General features: G+C 49.3%; 1 protein-coding gene across 7 annotated transcripts in view; it reads left to right on the forward strand.

Annotated features, from left to right (window-relative positions):
* Positions 1-14960, forward strand: part of RALY (RALY heterogeneous nuclear ribonucleoprotein) — a 130812-nt gene that overhangs the window by 55055 nt on the left and 60797 nt on the right. The window contains exon 3 of one of the 7 annotated variants that reach the window (XM_021540447.2): positions 8192-8247. The exons of the other annotated variants lie outside the window; for them this stretch is intronic. The gene's annotated coding sequence lies outside the window, so the exon portion shown is untranslated. The remainder of the gene's footprint in view (positions 1-8191; positions 8248-14960) is intronic. 7 annotated transcript variants of the gene reach the window in all.

Consider the following 14960-nt stretch of genomic DNA (forward strand, 5'->3'; position numbering starts at 1 on the left):
TCCCCATTTCCCATTCTTCCCTCTTCAGCGGAGTTAGGCACTGCAGGTAGGATCACCCTATAACTCCTGAAGGTAGGTCAGTTCCCTGATGCTGTCAGGGAAATCTGTGGGTATCTGTGAGGTGCTGACCCTTTTTCCAAATTAAGAAGCTCTCCTTGTCCATCTTTGACAATTTTTATCAATGCATGAGCAAAGGAGACTGGCTCTCTTCTCCTTCTGTCTCCAGGTACAGAAATATCCTTTTTTTCATGTAGGAACAGGCCCCCATTCTCTCCATCCTTACTCTAATTTTTACAAAGGTGCGGGGTGATAGGAGAAGGGGGAAAGGCTTTAAGCTTAAGGAGGGCAGGGTTAGATGGGATATTGGGCAGGAATTGTTCCCTGTGAGGGTGGGCAGGCCTGGCACAGGTGCCCAGAGCAGCTGTGGCTGCCCCTGGATCCCTGGCAGTGCCCAAGGCCAGGCTGGATGGGGCTGGGAGCAGCCTGGGATGGTGGAAGGTGTCCCTGCCCATGGCAGGGTGGAACAGGATGAGTTTGAAGGCCCTTCCAACCCAAACCCTTCAAGCAGTCCATGGCAGAGCAGTGTGCAGCACTTTTGGGAGGATTTGTTTCCCAGCTGTCAAAGGAAACCTTTAAAGAAGCTGGGGACCATTTGGGTTTGGGATTCAAAGTGAGACTCCAAGTTGAGCAAACTCAAAATCTGGAGAGGAAAGCTGTACTTTACTGAGAGACTTCAGAGAGGGGATCCTGCTCTATGTGAAGATTGCATGGAGACAGTAACTGACAGACCAGGATGTGTTTGGATCTGTTTGGATAATTTCTCTTCTGTTGTGAGTTGTGGAACACCCCAGGCCTCTCTGTGTGGTGATGGATTCAATCCATCTTCCTTCCCCTGGGAATGGCACCTTTTCCCTGCTCCATAGGCTCTCTGCAAACAAGGAGCTATAAATAAACACCAATATCTCTCTTTGCAGGGGTGCAAAGCTGCACTGGAGCTTTGCCTTTGTACTTGTGGATAAAAACGTGCAGGTAAGGGATGCTCCAAGCCAAAGGCAGGCAGAAATTTGAAACACACATAGATGCTGCTTTTGGCACATGAAATCTGCAGAATTGTAAAATCAGGTGATATCATTTTGTAATTTGAGGGAAAAATATGAAATGGATGGAAAGTTTCTGATCTGGAGCCAGCCAAGTCTTTTAGTGGACTTTTTCTTTCTCATGCTCACAAGCAGAGGATAAATGCTGGAGTTTGTGGTGGAGGGTCAAGGTTTGGTGGACTGGGAGGGGTGGAGGAAGCTGCACTTGTCTTTCCTGGCTGTGGAAAGTCTGCTGAGACTCATCTGCAAGGAGATTTGGGGGAAAGTCTTCTTGTAGGGCCCTGTTGCCTGGTGGTGCATCCTGTGTGATGCAGGGGGGAATTCAGGGCTGGACATGGTGCAGCAGTGGCCATTGGAGCTGCTGCAAGGCTGATGAGCAGGTAAAACTTGGGGGAATTTGGCTCCAGGAGCCTCTGGTGAAGGATTCCCATAGGTACAGGTACTAAAACACCTGTAGGTACAGCTCATGGGCACACTCAGCCTGGGAAGTGTGTCCAGGGAAGGAGTTTGTAGGGATGCCTGGATGTCATCTGGGCTGCTGACTGCACCACTGGTGTTTCACCACCAAAACCCAGTATTTTAGTATTGGTATTATGTAGTATAATAGTATAATATATCATACTACTATACTAGTAGTATATAACATAATATAATAAAACAATATAACATAATAAATATAATATAATAAATACACTATAATATAATAAATATAAGATGCTATGATATGATATATGATATGATATATGATATTATATAGTAAATATAATATAATAAATATAACATATAATACAATACAATATAATATAATGTAATATAATTTATTTAATGTTAATTCATTATTCATTAACATTATGACAGAATATTAATATACAATATTATTGATATAATACTAATTGTATTATATATAATATATAATACTATTATACTGGTATTGTAGTATACTATTTTAGTACACTAGAATGCTATAGGTATACTGGTATTTTAGTACAAAACTACTAGTGCTTCAGTACTATTATTACTAAAGTGCTACTGGTACAGAGCTGGGGAAGGGCTGGAGAATTCCTGAGGGAGCTCAGCCTGGAGAAGAGGAGGATCAGGGGGGACCTTGTGCACAACCCTTGCCAGGAGGGGACAGCTGGGGGGTCGGGCTCTGCTCCCAGGACAAGAGGAAATGGCCTCAATAGCATCAGAGGAGGTTTAGATTGGATATTGGGAACACCCTCTGTGGCCTCCTTGCCACTTGTTCTGTCAAGTCTCAGTCATTTTCGTTCAATCAAAAATCAATTTTGTTCAATCAAAATAAATTTTTTCATTCAACCATTGTTTCTTTCAAGTTTCAATCACTTCTTTCTTGCAGTGGGGCCCGAGGGCTGGGGCAGCTCTGCAGGTGGGGTCTGACCTGAGGGGAGCAGAGGAGAATCCCCTCCCTTGAGGTGATGATGAGCTGCCATTGCCTCATGCTGCAGGAGCTCTGCTGCACCTCAGACCACTCCTGGTGGGCTCAGTGAGACCTCCCCACGTGTGAACTTCCCCTGTCCCTGGCTGGCTGTGCTCTGCCTCACCTCATTTCGCTTGCAGAGCTATTTCCAGTGCCTGCAATAGTCCTGCAGTCCCTTGGGATGTTTGTGCTTCTGTGCCTCCATCCCCTGCATCCTCTGTGGGCACTCGGTGCCAGGGCTCTGTGCTGGTGCAGAGGAGCTGTTCCTAAAGGGGATAACATCCCCTGCATTCAGCTGACTTGCATTTCCTCCTTATCCTTGGTATTAATCCCAAACTTGCAGAATCACCAGGTATTAGGATTTGATAGAGACTCTGCTCTTTGTGTGACGAGCCAGCTGATGGAAGTCTTAATACTGCAGGTGGTGAGCTGCCAATCCATCTAAAGCCAGCTGCATTAGCACTCTGCTATCAGAAATATCAGAAACATCCCTCCTGACATGGGAGGATCCCTGCGAGGGGGAGCAGGGAAGGCAGAGTGCCTTTCCTGTGTGCCTGGGCTGGTGTGTGAGTGCTGGCTGTGGCTCAGCTGCCCAGTCTGGCACATCCAGAGTGCCTCCTGTGGCTCTGGATATTGCTGTGAAAGGAGAAGAGAGGACAGCAGCCTGCTTCCAAAAATGTCAGGCTGCCAAGGAGGAGGTGTAGTGCTGGGGGAGCTGGTTTGGGTTGTGTCTGCAGGACTGGGGACACTCAGGGGGTGCTCATCTGGAGACAAGAAGGCTCTGGAGAGACTTTAGAGCCCCTTGCAAGGCCCAAAGAGGCTCCAGGAGAGCTGGGGAGGGACTGGGGACAAAGGATGGAGGGACATGACACAGGGAATGGCTTCCCACTGACCCCCACCCCACAGAGGTGCTCACTGCCTGTTCCTCCATCATCATCCACATCCTTCTCCCCCACCCATCCTCTCCTGCCCTGGTGTGGGACGAGGCCACAGCCCCGTGGTCAGTGTGGGGTGCTGAGCCTCCCCAGAGGCTGGGGACCCTGCCTGCCCCGGGGATCCCATCTCCAGACACTTTCCCAGGCAGGGAAAGGGGTGCCTGGATGTCTGAAGTGTGATTTGGGCTGCTAACTGCACCACTGGCGTTTTAGTACCAAAAACCAGTATTTTAGTGTTGCTATTGGACACTAAATAAGTACACAGAAGCTTGGTAGGTTCAAAAGAGAAAAAGCTTAGTTTTATTCAAACATCTAGTATTTATAGGATTCTAAAGGTGACTGTGGATTGGAGGATGGAATTACCACCTCTCCAACCACACTGGTTCAAAGATCAATTAATAATTTCTTTTCACTTACTGAGAAATATGTAAACTATTGTATTTATACATGAAATTGTGTGTGAACTCTGAATCTCAAATATGTAAACTTTACCAGAAGGTTAAAGAAGTTATATGAGAACTTTAAAACTTTCCAAATAACTCTAAAAGAAAACTTAACACTTTCAAAAATCAGGGCAACATTTTAGTATTGATATTATACTACTACATAGCATAATAGTATAATAGTACAATATATAACACTACGATACTAATAGTATAATATATAATATAATATAATATAATATAATATAATATAATTATAATATAATATAATATAATATAATATAATATAATATAATATAATATAATATAATAGTGACTAACATTACACTAGACCATTAATGTACTACAATGTGATATTAATATAATATTAATAATATTGATATGATACTAATAGTATATTATACTATTATAATAGTATTATAGTATACTAGAATACTATTTTAGTACACTAGTATACTAGGTGTATACTGGTATTTTAGTACTGAAACTACTAGTATTTCAGTACTAGTAGTACTAAAGTACTACTGGTACTGGTATTTTAGTACCAAAATCCTGCTTTCTGTTGGGCCACTTCTCTTTTCCAGTTGTAGAATAACGTAGAACAGTGAGCAGGAAACAAAATGTATCATTTATAAAATGAGACTGTTGTGATCATGGTGCACAACAATGTTTTCAGAAAATCCTTTTCCCCTTTCCTTACTGTCATTCTCCACAGTGACCAGGCTGGTTTTCCCCACCTGGTTCCAAAAAGCAATCAGAGCTTAGTTCAAGGTAAATCCTGCTCATCCCTCCAGGATTCATCATTCCCTTGCCCTGTACCAGATCCATCACTTGTCTGATGTTTCCAGCCAGGAGCCCAGCTGGGAGGAAGGGTGGGGAGGAGGGATGGGCTGCTCTACGAACCCCAGCTGTGATGATGGAGCAGCATTCCTTGTGGTGGGAGCAGAGCAGGCAGTGGAGAAATATGGAATATATTCTATGAAGTAACTTGGTGATTCCCAGTTAATACCCTAATTGCCCCTTTTTTTTAATTATTGATTCCAGAATTACCGAGTTGAGTTGCAAATGCTGTGGAATGTAAAAAGGAAGGAAGGGCTTTTTAGTGACATTTTGGAATTACAAATTATGTTTGTTGTGAAAAAAATGAGAGACAGTCTGTTTAATTGGTCGTAGTATGCAATTTGTGAGCACTTAGGTAAGAAAAATACAGTTATCTAGGGGATCGTTAAAGATCCCTTTTCTCTGAGTCAGCAAAGCTCAGAGCTGGGGAGAAAGCAGATCTATATTCCATAAAATTCAGAGTAACAAGGAGCTCTGTCCAAGGGATTGCTCTTGGCAGGGAGAGAGGTGCTGCCTCAGGTGGGGTGGGCAGAGAGGAACAGAAGGTTTGGGGGCTCAGAAAGGAAAAGCAGAGGGTCTGCTGGCTAAAGTGGCTTGATCCTATTTCACATTCCCTTCTGGAATGTGGGGCAAGCCCCCTGGGTCAGAGGAAGTTTCTGGCTACAAAAAGAAAATAAAATTTGGGATGCTTCTAATGGGTTTTAGCTTACTGAGGGTAGATTTAGATGGGATATTGGGAGAGAATTGTTCCCTGTGAGGGTGGGCAGGCCTGGCACAGGTGCCCAGAGCAGCTGTGGCTGCCCCTGGATCCCTGGCAGTGCCCAAGGCCAGGCTGGACATTGGGGCTGGGGGGGGAAATAGGATGCCAGTGTCATTCCCACAAATCCCTTGGAAAAGCACCACTGGGAGCTTCTACTGCAGGCAGGTTCATTAGCACCAGAAGTTAATTAGAAGTGAAGCCTGTAGTGCAGGTGGCAGAAGCTTCTGGAGGTTAAAGATCACCCTTTGGACTGAGAAGGGCTCTGCTCCCACTCACTGGGTGGGTCAGGATCTGGCACACGATTTTGTGTGCAGAAGGAAATCGGGGCTGTCTGGTGCCATCAATTCCCATCAGAGAGAGGGAGGAGGGAGGGATGGCAGAGCAGGACAAGGGAGGGATGGCACTGAGCTGAGGGCATGTGTGGGAGCAGGCAGGGACAGCCAAGGGCAAGGCATGCTTGGGCAGACTGCATCTCAAGGCTGCTGTCACCTCTGCAGGCTGTCCCCTCCTGCTCTCTCCCCACTGAGAGCCTCCTGTGTGCCCTGGGGGTGTGGCAGCTCCTGCCTGCACCTCCTGCCTGCAGTGCTTCCCACCCTAAACCATCCCTGTGGCTGGCAAATGTGGTGGGAGATCAGGCGTGTGCCACCCCTGTCCCCAGCTCGTCACCATCTGCTGGCCTGGTGCCGTGAGCTGCTGCTGGCTTGGGCAGCCTCATGCTCACCTGGTGTAGGACTTGCAGCACCAGCAGGACAAACCCACCCCTCCCCAAGCTTTGGAGCCCCCCTGGGCTCTGTGGTTGCCCCAGGGCTCTGAACTTGCTGTGCTTTTAAGGGCTTGGAGCTGCAGAAGGAGCAGTGGTGTTGGAGAAACCACCTGCAAAATGACAGAATTTGGAATGGGTTGGCTTGGAAGGGACCTTAGTGGTCATCCAGTGGCACCCACTGCCAGGGACAGGGACACCTCCCACTGTCCCAGGCTGCTCCAAGCCCTGTCCAGCCTGGCCTTGGGCACTGCCAGGGATCCAGGGGCAGCCACAGCTGCTCTGGGCACCCTGTAGGTTGCTCAGCCTGTAGGAAAGGTCCAAGTTCCAGCCCTCTCTGTGTTCCTGCACCATGGCCAGTGTGGGAGAGGCCACCAGGCACTCTGCAAAGTGTGATGGAAGGAGAGGTTGCTCCTGGCTGTGCCAGGATGCTGCTCTTGCAGTGCTTTTCCTCCCTGGGAAAGCTTTTTCAGCTTGTGGACCCATTTCCCTCTGTGGACTCCCCATTTTCCTGCTCCTTCAGGCTGTTCCTGCCTCTGGCTGGGTGCTGGGGGCAGAGCAGCTCAGGAACTCTGCCCCCTGACCCTGCAGCCCACCCTCAGCCAGGGCTGTGCCATCCCCTCCTTTGGTATGGATCCACAGCTGGGCAGTTCCATCTTCACCCGCTGCAGCTCCTGGGGACAGCACCATGAACAGCACCTCCTCCCCGGGCTGAGGGAGGTGAGGAGCAACTGCAAGTCCCTCCTGTGATTTCTTTTTCCTTTTCTGTTTGTTTTACCCAGATGTAATCAATGCACTAAAGGGCAAAGTGGCAGTTTTATTTATTTATCACATGGAGCTGCACAGCAAATAGTCCAGCACTTGGCAGTTTGCTGACCAATGCTCTTGATAATCAGAATTTTTTCAGGCTCTTTGCAGGGAAGTCCTGTGGAGTGGGATACATCAATAATGCCATGATCACAGGATTTGATGGGAAGGCCACCTTTTAAAGATTTCCTAGCTCTCCATAGTATAACATTGGTGATTTCATTCTACAGGAGAAAAATTAAAAGGGTGAGTTTTAATTCAAGTTTTTGAGGTTAAAAATTACTTTTTCGGTGCAAATTGACATAGAATCATAGAACCACAGAATGGTTTGGGTTGAAAGAGACCTCAAATATCATGGAACCATGGAATATTGGGTTGGAAGGGACCTTAAAGTCCATCCAGTGCCACCCTCTGTCATGGGCAGGGACACCTTCCACTGTCCCAGGCTGCTCCAAGCCCCATCCAACCTGGCCTTGGGCACTGCCAGGGATCCAGGGGCAATGGTCATAGAAAGTTTTTCATTTTGAAGTTGTCGTGCTTCTAGTAGGAAGAATGAAAGCTGTAAGCTTTACTGAGAACCACTAAATTGTAACTTTGAGTTTTAATCTAGAGAAAAGGGGGCCACAGTTGGTACATTTTTCTTTAAGCTTTGTGATTTCATGGCAAATGCTTTTCCCTCCCTTTCCAGCTGCTCTCCAGCACTGTCAGGGGGTATTTCGGAGAGGAGAGAGAGGATTCCTCAGCAAAGCCCCACTCCCTGCTGCAGGTACTCTGTCCCTCTCCCAGAGGCCTGGGAGTTCCATTCCTGAGAATTCCATTCCAGGGAAGCCTTGTGCATCTCCTTTGGCTGGGTCTCCTTTCCCAGCACTTCCTCAAGGGCAACATTTGCTTCCCAGCCCTGCCAGAGCAGCGTGGGCTGCTGGAGATAAGGGTGACAAATTGGCACACGAGGAATAAAATAAACTTGGACCCCTGAATAAACCTGGGTCCTTGAATGCCATATCCAGCCTTTCCTGGCATGAAACAACCAGGGCTCAGCACCTGGGCAGGTCACAGCTGACCAAGTGTCCTCCTGGAGATGCTGAAAACGTTTGCCTTGGTTCCCTCACAGGGATGGTTCATCCTGTCCTGTTGTTATTGGACACAAAATGAGCACACAGAAGCTTGGTAAGTTCAAAAGAGAAAAAGAGCTAATTTTATTTCTGACTTTGCAATATATAGAATTCCAAAAATGACAGTGATGAGCAGGATGAAATTGCCACCTCTTCAACCACACTGGTCAAACCAACAGTCCATCAATTCTCTCCTCCCACAGAGAAGAATGCAAAACAATCATTATTTACATGAACACTGTGTGAGAACTCCAGTAGAAATATGTAAACATCAGAAGGCATAGAAAACTTTTAAAAGAACTATAAAAAAACACTTTTAAAAATCAAGGCAACACTGTCCCCTCCATCCTCAGTGCCAGTCCCTATCCCAAAAGTCTTTCTGCTCAACCACTCCCAATTTTCACCTCCTAATTAGCAGTAATTGCTTGATCTCTGGGGTGGCTGAGCTGGAGTTTTCCCTGGACCCCAAATATAAGTTTTTATGCCTCTGAGACTGGGCAGGAGCCTGGTGTGGCCCTGTGATGCCCAAATCCAGCAGCTCTGGCAGATCCAAACCCAGGCAGGGATCAGCAGGAATGGGCAGGAACATTCCCAGACACAGGAAAAATTGTGGACCCATTTCCCTCTGTGGACTCCCCATTTTCCTGCTCCTTCAGGCTGTTCCTGCCTCTGGCTGAGTGCTGGGGGCAGAGCAGCTCAGGAACTCTGCCCCCTGACCCTGCAGCCCATTGCTGCCAGCAGTGCCCTCTGGAAAGGCTGGATCTCCCCAAAACCTGCTGTCTCCTGGTTCAAGGAGCCAAACAAAGCCTTGCCCAGGAGGTTTCATGGATCATATCCATAGAATGACTTCTGAAGCCTCTCACTTTGAGCTGGCTTTTCCATCAGGGAGTTAATGGATGTTAGCTTTGTCTTCTCTGCTCAGGGCTGGATTTGGGGTCATCCCAGCAGGATTCAGGACCAGCCCTGTGGCAGAAGGGAGCAGGGGAAATGATGCCTCAGGTTTTAGTTTTTATATTTTTCAGATTCTGTGCTGCTTTAGTGTGCAGTTCTGAGCTTCATATGAGGTGAGCTCTCTTGACAGAGCAGGGTGACAAAACAATTCCTTCTCCAGCTGGGCACCAAGGACAAATGAGCCAAATCTCAGGCCCAGGAGCACAAATAATGTGGGCTGGAGAGAGAAAAACAAGCAGGATGGGACTGCCTGGAATGGGACAATGAACTCCAAGGTGCCAATGGAGCAGAACTGGTCAAAGTGAGAGACCCTGTGACTGGCTGTCCATTTTGTGACCATTTTGGTTCATCTTGGGTGCAGCCCTGGCTGGGCTCTTGTGCTGCCCAAGGTGGATCCATTGAAGCCTTTTAATAGATATTTACTTTATTCTTTAGCTCTGTCTGGTCTCTGTTCTAGGTCAGCCTTCCCAAGGCATCACCTCAGTTTCCCTCAGGCAGGCACCCAGAGGTGTCCCTGGGCACGTCCCCTTGTCACCCCTGTGGCAAAGGAGCTGCTGGCCTTTGCTGGGGCTGTGGCTGTGCAGCTCCCCACTGATCCACGTCCCAGGGATGCTGTTCCCAGCCAGTGGGGTTGTCAGGATGCACACAAATATTTGCTCAGTCGAGAAGCACTCGGCAGCCTGCAGGTAAATATTGTCAGAGCAGTGTCTCTGTTAAGGCATTCCCAGGGATGGGGACACATCTGCCACCAGCACAAAGGAGTCCTGGGCTGGGAGAGCAGCCTGAGCCCCAGCAGCTCTGGGCTGGGCTCCCTGTTCCACCCAGAGCCACGTGCAGTCCCTTAGGGGGTGCTGGGTGTCCTTGGGGATCAGGGAAAACACATCCTGCTCCTCCTTCACCCTCTGAGAAATGACCTGGATGTCATTCCTGGGTCTGCACAGAGGAGAACCTCAAAATACCAAATGATTTCAGCTGGGGCTCCCTGGGAGTGCAGAAGGGAGCTGTGCTCTGTGCCAGTCCCTGGTGCTGCCTGACATCAGAGGGTGCAGGGTGGCACCGGTGCAGTGTCCCAGCCAGGGCTGCTGCTCAGATTGCAGAGCAAGGAAAATTCCTCCATGGAAAGGCTCCTCAGGCACTGGCACAGCTGCCCAGAGCAGTGATGGAGTCCCCATTCTGCATCCAGGGAAACAGGTTTCCCTTGGAAATAGGGAACCTATAGGCTGGATGTTAGGAAAGAGTGTTTCACAGAAAGGTGATAAAGTTCTGGGATGGCTGCTGGGGAGGTGGTGCAGTCCCCATCCCTGGGTGTGTTTAACAAAGCCTGGATGTGGCACTGGGTGCCAGGGCTCAGTTGAGGTGTTGGGCTGGCTTGGACTCGATGATCCTGAAGGACCTGGTCATTCTGTGAGTTCTGTGAGTTCCTGGAGGGATTGAGGAGGCCAGGGGCTGTGGCACTTGGGGACACGAATCAGGACATGGTGCTGCTCAGGTTCCTTTTCCACACCAATTCCATGGTTCTCCCTGGACTGGGAGTGCCCAGAGCCGGTGGTGGCCATGCCCTGACCTCAGTGGGAAGGTGGTGCCTGCTCACAGCTCCAGCTGGGCACCCCCAGGAGCTGCTGGTGAGAGGAGAAGCCCCGGGGCAGGGCTCCCACCCCAGGAGGAGCTGGATTCCAGGGGAGGGTCACACCCTGCAGCTCCTGGCTCAGTGCAGGGTTTGTGCAGAGGCTGCTGGCAGTCAGGTGTGTGGATGAGCCTCATTAGCTCTGCCTTACCTGTGCAGTTGAGTGTAATTGTTCACTGTGCTTAAAAACCAGAGCCCGGGGGAATTGCCAGGATATATTCTCTGGGTGTGAAATGCAGGAAATAATGGAGCTGGGGGCTGGAGCTGGTGTTTAGAGCAGTGTAAAAAAGCAGAGTTGAGATTTAAGGGAGCAAATAAAACATTTCACCTAGTGCTGCTGTTTTGCACAGACAGGCAGGGGCTGAAGAACAAATTGTGCCTCTGCAAAATGTGAGGTAGAGCCCAGTGGCAGAGGGGGTGGGCTGTGCATGGATTCCAAAATCTGAGCTCCCCAGGAGCACCCCGTGGCACGCTGGCATCTCCCCCTGGGAGGGCACTGTTAACCTGCTCTGACCAGTGGGAGGGATCCCTGGGGATGGATTTCCTTAAGGAGAAGGCTGGAGGGTCTGGGGGGTGTTGGGATCAGCCCATCACTGTTGTTCCACCATTGTTTGTGCTCACTCCCAGTCCAGCCTAGCACTGAGCCTGGGAAGCTGAGTGTGATTAAAGTGTCTCTTTCAGACAGAAATGCAGTTAAGATGTCAACAGTCAGACTCCCCTGCCCCCTTGTCACTCATGCCAGTGGTTAATCATTTCCCTGCTATAATTTGTGCCCTTTATCTCATTTGAATTGGTTGGGCTTCAGCTTGCAGCCATTTATTCCTGTTGTGTCTTTACCCTTTTGATTAAAGAGCCCTTTGGTATCCAGTATTGTGTGCAGATGAAGGTTCTTACACACAGTAATCACATCACCTTCCCATATCCCTTTTGATAAGCTAAACAGAACAAAGCCTTTAATTTTCCTTTTGTCAGGCATTTTCTCCAGCCTTGAATCACCTTTGGGGCTGCTTGCTGTACTTCATAATCTTTTTTTTTTTTTTTAATCTGTAGAATTTTGGTCTTGAATTGAGCATCTCAGTTTTCAAATTGGAAGTGCCAAAGTCCTGCCAGGCCCCAAGCTCTGAGTTTAGAGTCTGACCCATGCCTGGACCTCACCCTGCACAGAGCCCCAGTGGTGCTTGTCAAGCAGGAAGCCCCAAAGCCTGGGATTTAGGATCTCTGCTCTGGAGCCAGGCTGGGAGAGCTGGGGCTGCCCACCTGGAGAGGAGAAGGCTCCAGGAGAGCTCAGAGCTCTTCCAGGGCCTGAAGGGGCTCCAGGAGAGCTGGGGAGGGACTGGGGACAAGGGATGGAGGGACAGGACACAGGGAATGGCTTCCACTGCCACAGGGCAGGGATGGATGGGATTTTGGGAAGGAATTGTTCCCTGTGAGGGTGGCAGGCCCTGGCACAGGTGCCCAGAGCAGCTGTGGCTGCCCCTGGATCCCTGGCAGTGCCCAAGGCCAGGCTGGACGGGGCTGGGAGCAGCCTGGGACAGTGGAAGGTGTCCCTGCCATGGCACGGGTGGCACTGGGTGATCCTTAAGGTTCCAACAACCCAAACCATTCCAGGATTTCTTCTGTGCTTCACCACATCCATCAGCCTTCAGAGCAGGAGTGTGACACTGCACAGAGCCGTTCTCAGCAAGGTGTCTGATCTGGTGCCTCCCCAGACTCTCCAGATGTGTCCCATTAAGCCCTTCTGGCAAGGCCAGCTCAGGGTCGGGACAAAGGCAGGTGCACACAGGGTGCACATGGATCTGAATTTTGTGTCTCCAAGCCTTGTCCTGGTGCCTTCCTGACATGACTTTACTGAGGGCACCTCCAGCTCTCCTTGGGCATTTTGCTTTGATCCTCCTGTCAGAACACGCAGAGGAGAAAAAGAGACACCTAAAGTGACCCAGTTTTGTGAAACTTTGCTGGAATTCCTGCCACAGCTGTTGGCCACTTCTGGGTTCTTCCAGCTTGGTCCATACAGGTGAATAACCCAGGGAAGGGAAGTGCAGGAGTTCTTGATTTGAAAAGACAGGTGTCTGCTAAGGAGCCTCTCTTGAAATGGAAAATGTAAACCCCATCCTTCCAAATTATTATAATTTTGAAATTAAGGGGCTCTCAGGCAAAGATATGGGAATAGGATCTTTACTAGGGAATAAGATAAAAATAAAATAAACAATGCAGTAGTAGAAAACAGCACTGGCAGAGTGAGAGCAGCCCTGTCCCCTGTGGGTCAGGGAGGTGGCTCAGCCCCATCCCAGGGGGGCTCAGCCTCCTGCAGTGCCAGCTGTGCTTCTGCTGGAGCAGGATCCTGCACAAGGGGAGAGTTTTCCTCTGGAGCTCCAGGGCTGGGGGAGATGGGCCTGGGCTCCTCTGGGAATGCAGGGGGAAGAAAGCTGCTCCTCTGGGAATGCAGGGGGAAGAAAGCTGCTCCTCTGGGAATGCAGGGGGAAGAAAGCTGCTCCTCTGGGAGTGCAGGGGGCAAAGGCTGCTGTGGGGTTCCAAAGGCAGATTGGATCCAGGTAGGAATGCTTGGCTCCTCCCCTGGGCGCAGCATCTCCCCATGGATGCTGGAATTTTCTCAGCCATGCAGGGACACTCAGTGGCCATGGACAGCAGAGATCTCCTGCAGGGAGGATTGGCTGTGGGAGAGATGAAGAAAAAACTGCCCAGGGAGCAGCAGAGACCTGCCCCAGCTCTGACAGATGCTGACAGAACACACAGCCCCAGCTACATCTTGCATTTCCAACCCAAGACAAGGAGTCAGCTCTCCCTGTAGCAAATGGAAATCTGGGATATCCTCCTGAATTCCGAGGAGCTGAAGCCATGGAGGATCAAGCCCCTTAATCAAGATTCCTGCCACTGTCTCAGAGCCATTCCAGCAATGGTGCATCCTCATTTCTTTGCAGCAACCCTTGCAGTCGACCCAAAGAGGGGTTATATTTGCATAGTCTTCACTTTCTTTTATCTCTCTCTCATGTTTTTTGAAAGCTTGGATATCTGAAGCACTTAGCTCTGCGTTGAGTGTCTCATTAAATTTCAGAACCCTGCTTTTCTAGGCTCTGTTAATTAAGCACTTGATTGAAAGTCTAAATCTGAAGGCTTGGGTATTGACTCCGGCTTTGCTAACCTGAGGTGATCTGCTCAGTGTAGTTACAGCTTGCCCAGCCAATTTCTGCATGTCCTTCCCCCTGCTCTCCCCAGGCATCCCAGATTGCTGCAAAGCCTTGTGTTTCCACTGCCTTGGCTGGCAAGGCTCTGAGATTTATTTCAGCTCCTGAGCTCTGCTGTCACTGGAGTTTGCTGCTGCAGTTGTTGGTTAATAAAGACTGCCTGGCCATTTAGCAGGCAGCAGTTAATGAGCAGCACAGATTTTGTCTTGGATGCTCCAGTAGCCTGTTGGTTTTGTTATTTTATTTTTTAATTCTATAGATACTTCATGTGTTTGTGTAACAAGGAGCCTCCCTCCAGATGCCAACGTGTTTTTCATGCCAGCAATTTAAACTTCAGTATTTTCATCTGTCTGGCATGGAGGTGTCCAGGCCAGTCTCCCCAGGGACACCCAGGTTTCCAGGTGGGAGTTTCCTGGAGAACCTGAACCTGTGTGTTCTACATGGGCAGTTCTGGGATGTGGAGAAGGACTCTTCAGCCAAAATGCAGCAGCCTGGCTTCTCCTACACCCCATGCTGCTTTTCCATCAGCTCCTGAGGGAAACCAGCATGGCAGGAGAGCAGATGGAGGGCAGAGCAAAGGACAGGAGGTCTGAGAGGTTCCTGAGCCTGCCCTGTGGGAAGGAGGCAAAGCAATCACAGAAGCACAGAATAATGAGGTTGAAGAGACCTCTAAGATCATCAAATCCAACCCATGCCCTAACACCACAACTAGACCATAGCACCAAGTGCCAAGTCCAGTCTTTTTTTAAACATATCCAGAGATGGTGATTCCACCACATCCCTAGGAAGACAATTCCAGTATTTTATTATTCTTTCAGTGAAATGTTCCCAAATGAGCTGTCCCAGGCCAAACAGGAGCGGGATTAGCTGAGGATGGCACAGAGTTCCCAGTCTGGGCACTGGGAGCCTCCCAGGCAGGGAGTCAGGGAGGTTTTTGCAGCTGGGTCACTCTTTGGGTTTGTGGCCCATTTTTTCAGGGCCAGGCCAGCA

The sequence above is a fragment of the Lonchura striata genome, chromosome 17 (genome assembly GCF_046129695.1).
Source record: "Lonchura striata isolate bLonStr1 chromosome 17, bLonStr1.mat, whole genome shotgun sequence".
Taxonomy (NCBI): Eukaryota; Metazoa; Chordata; class Aves; order Passeriformes; family Estrildidae; genus Lonchura; species Lonchura striata.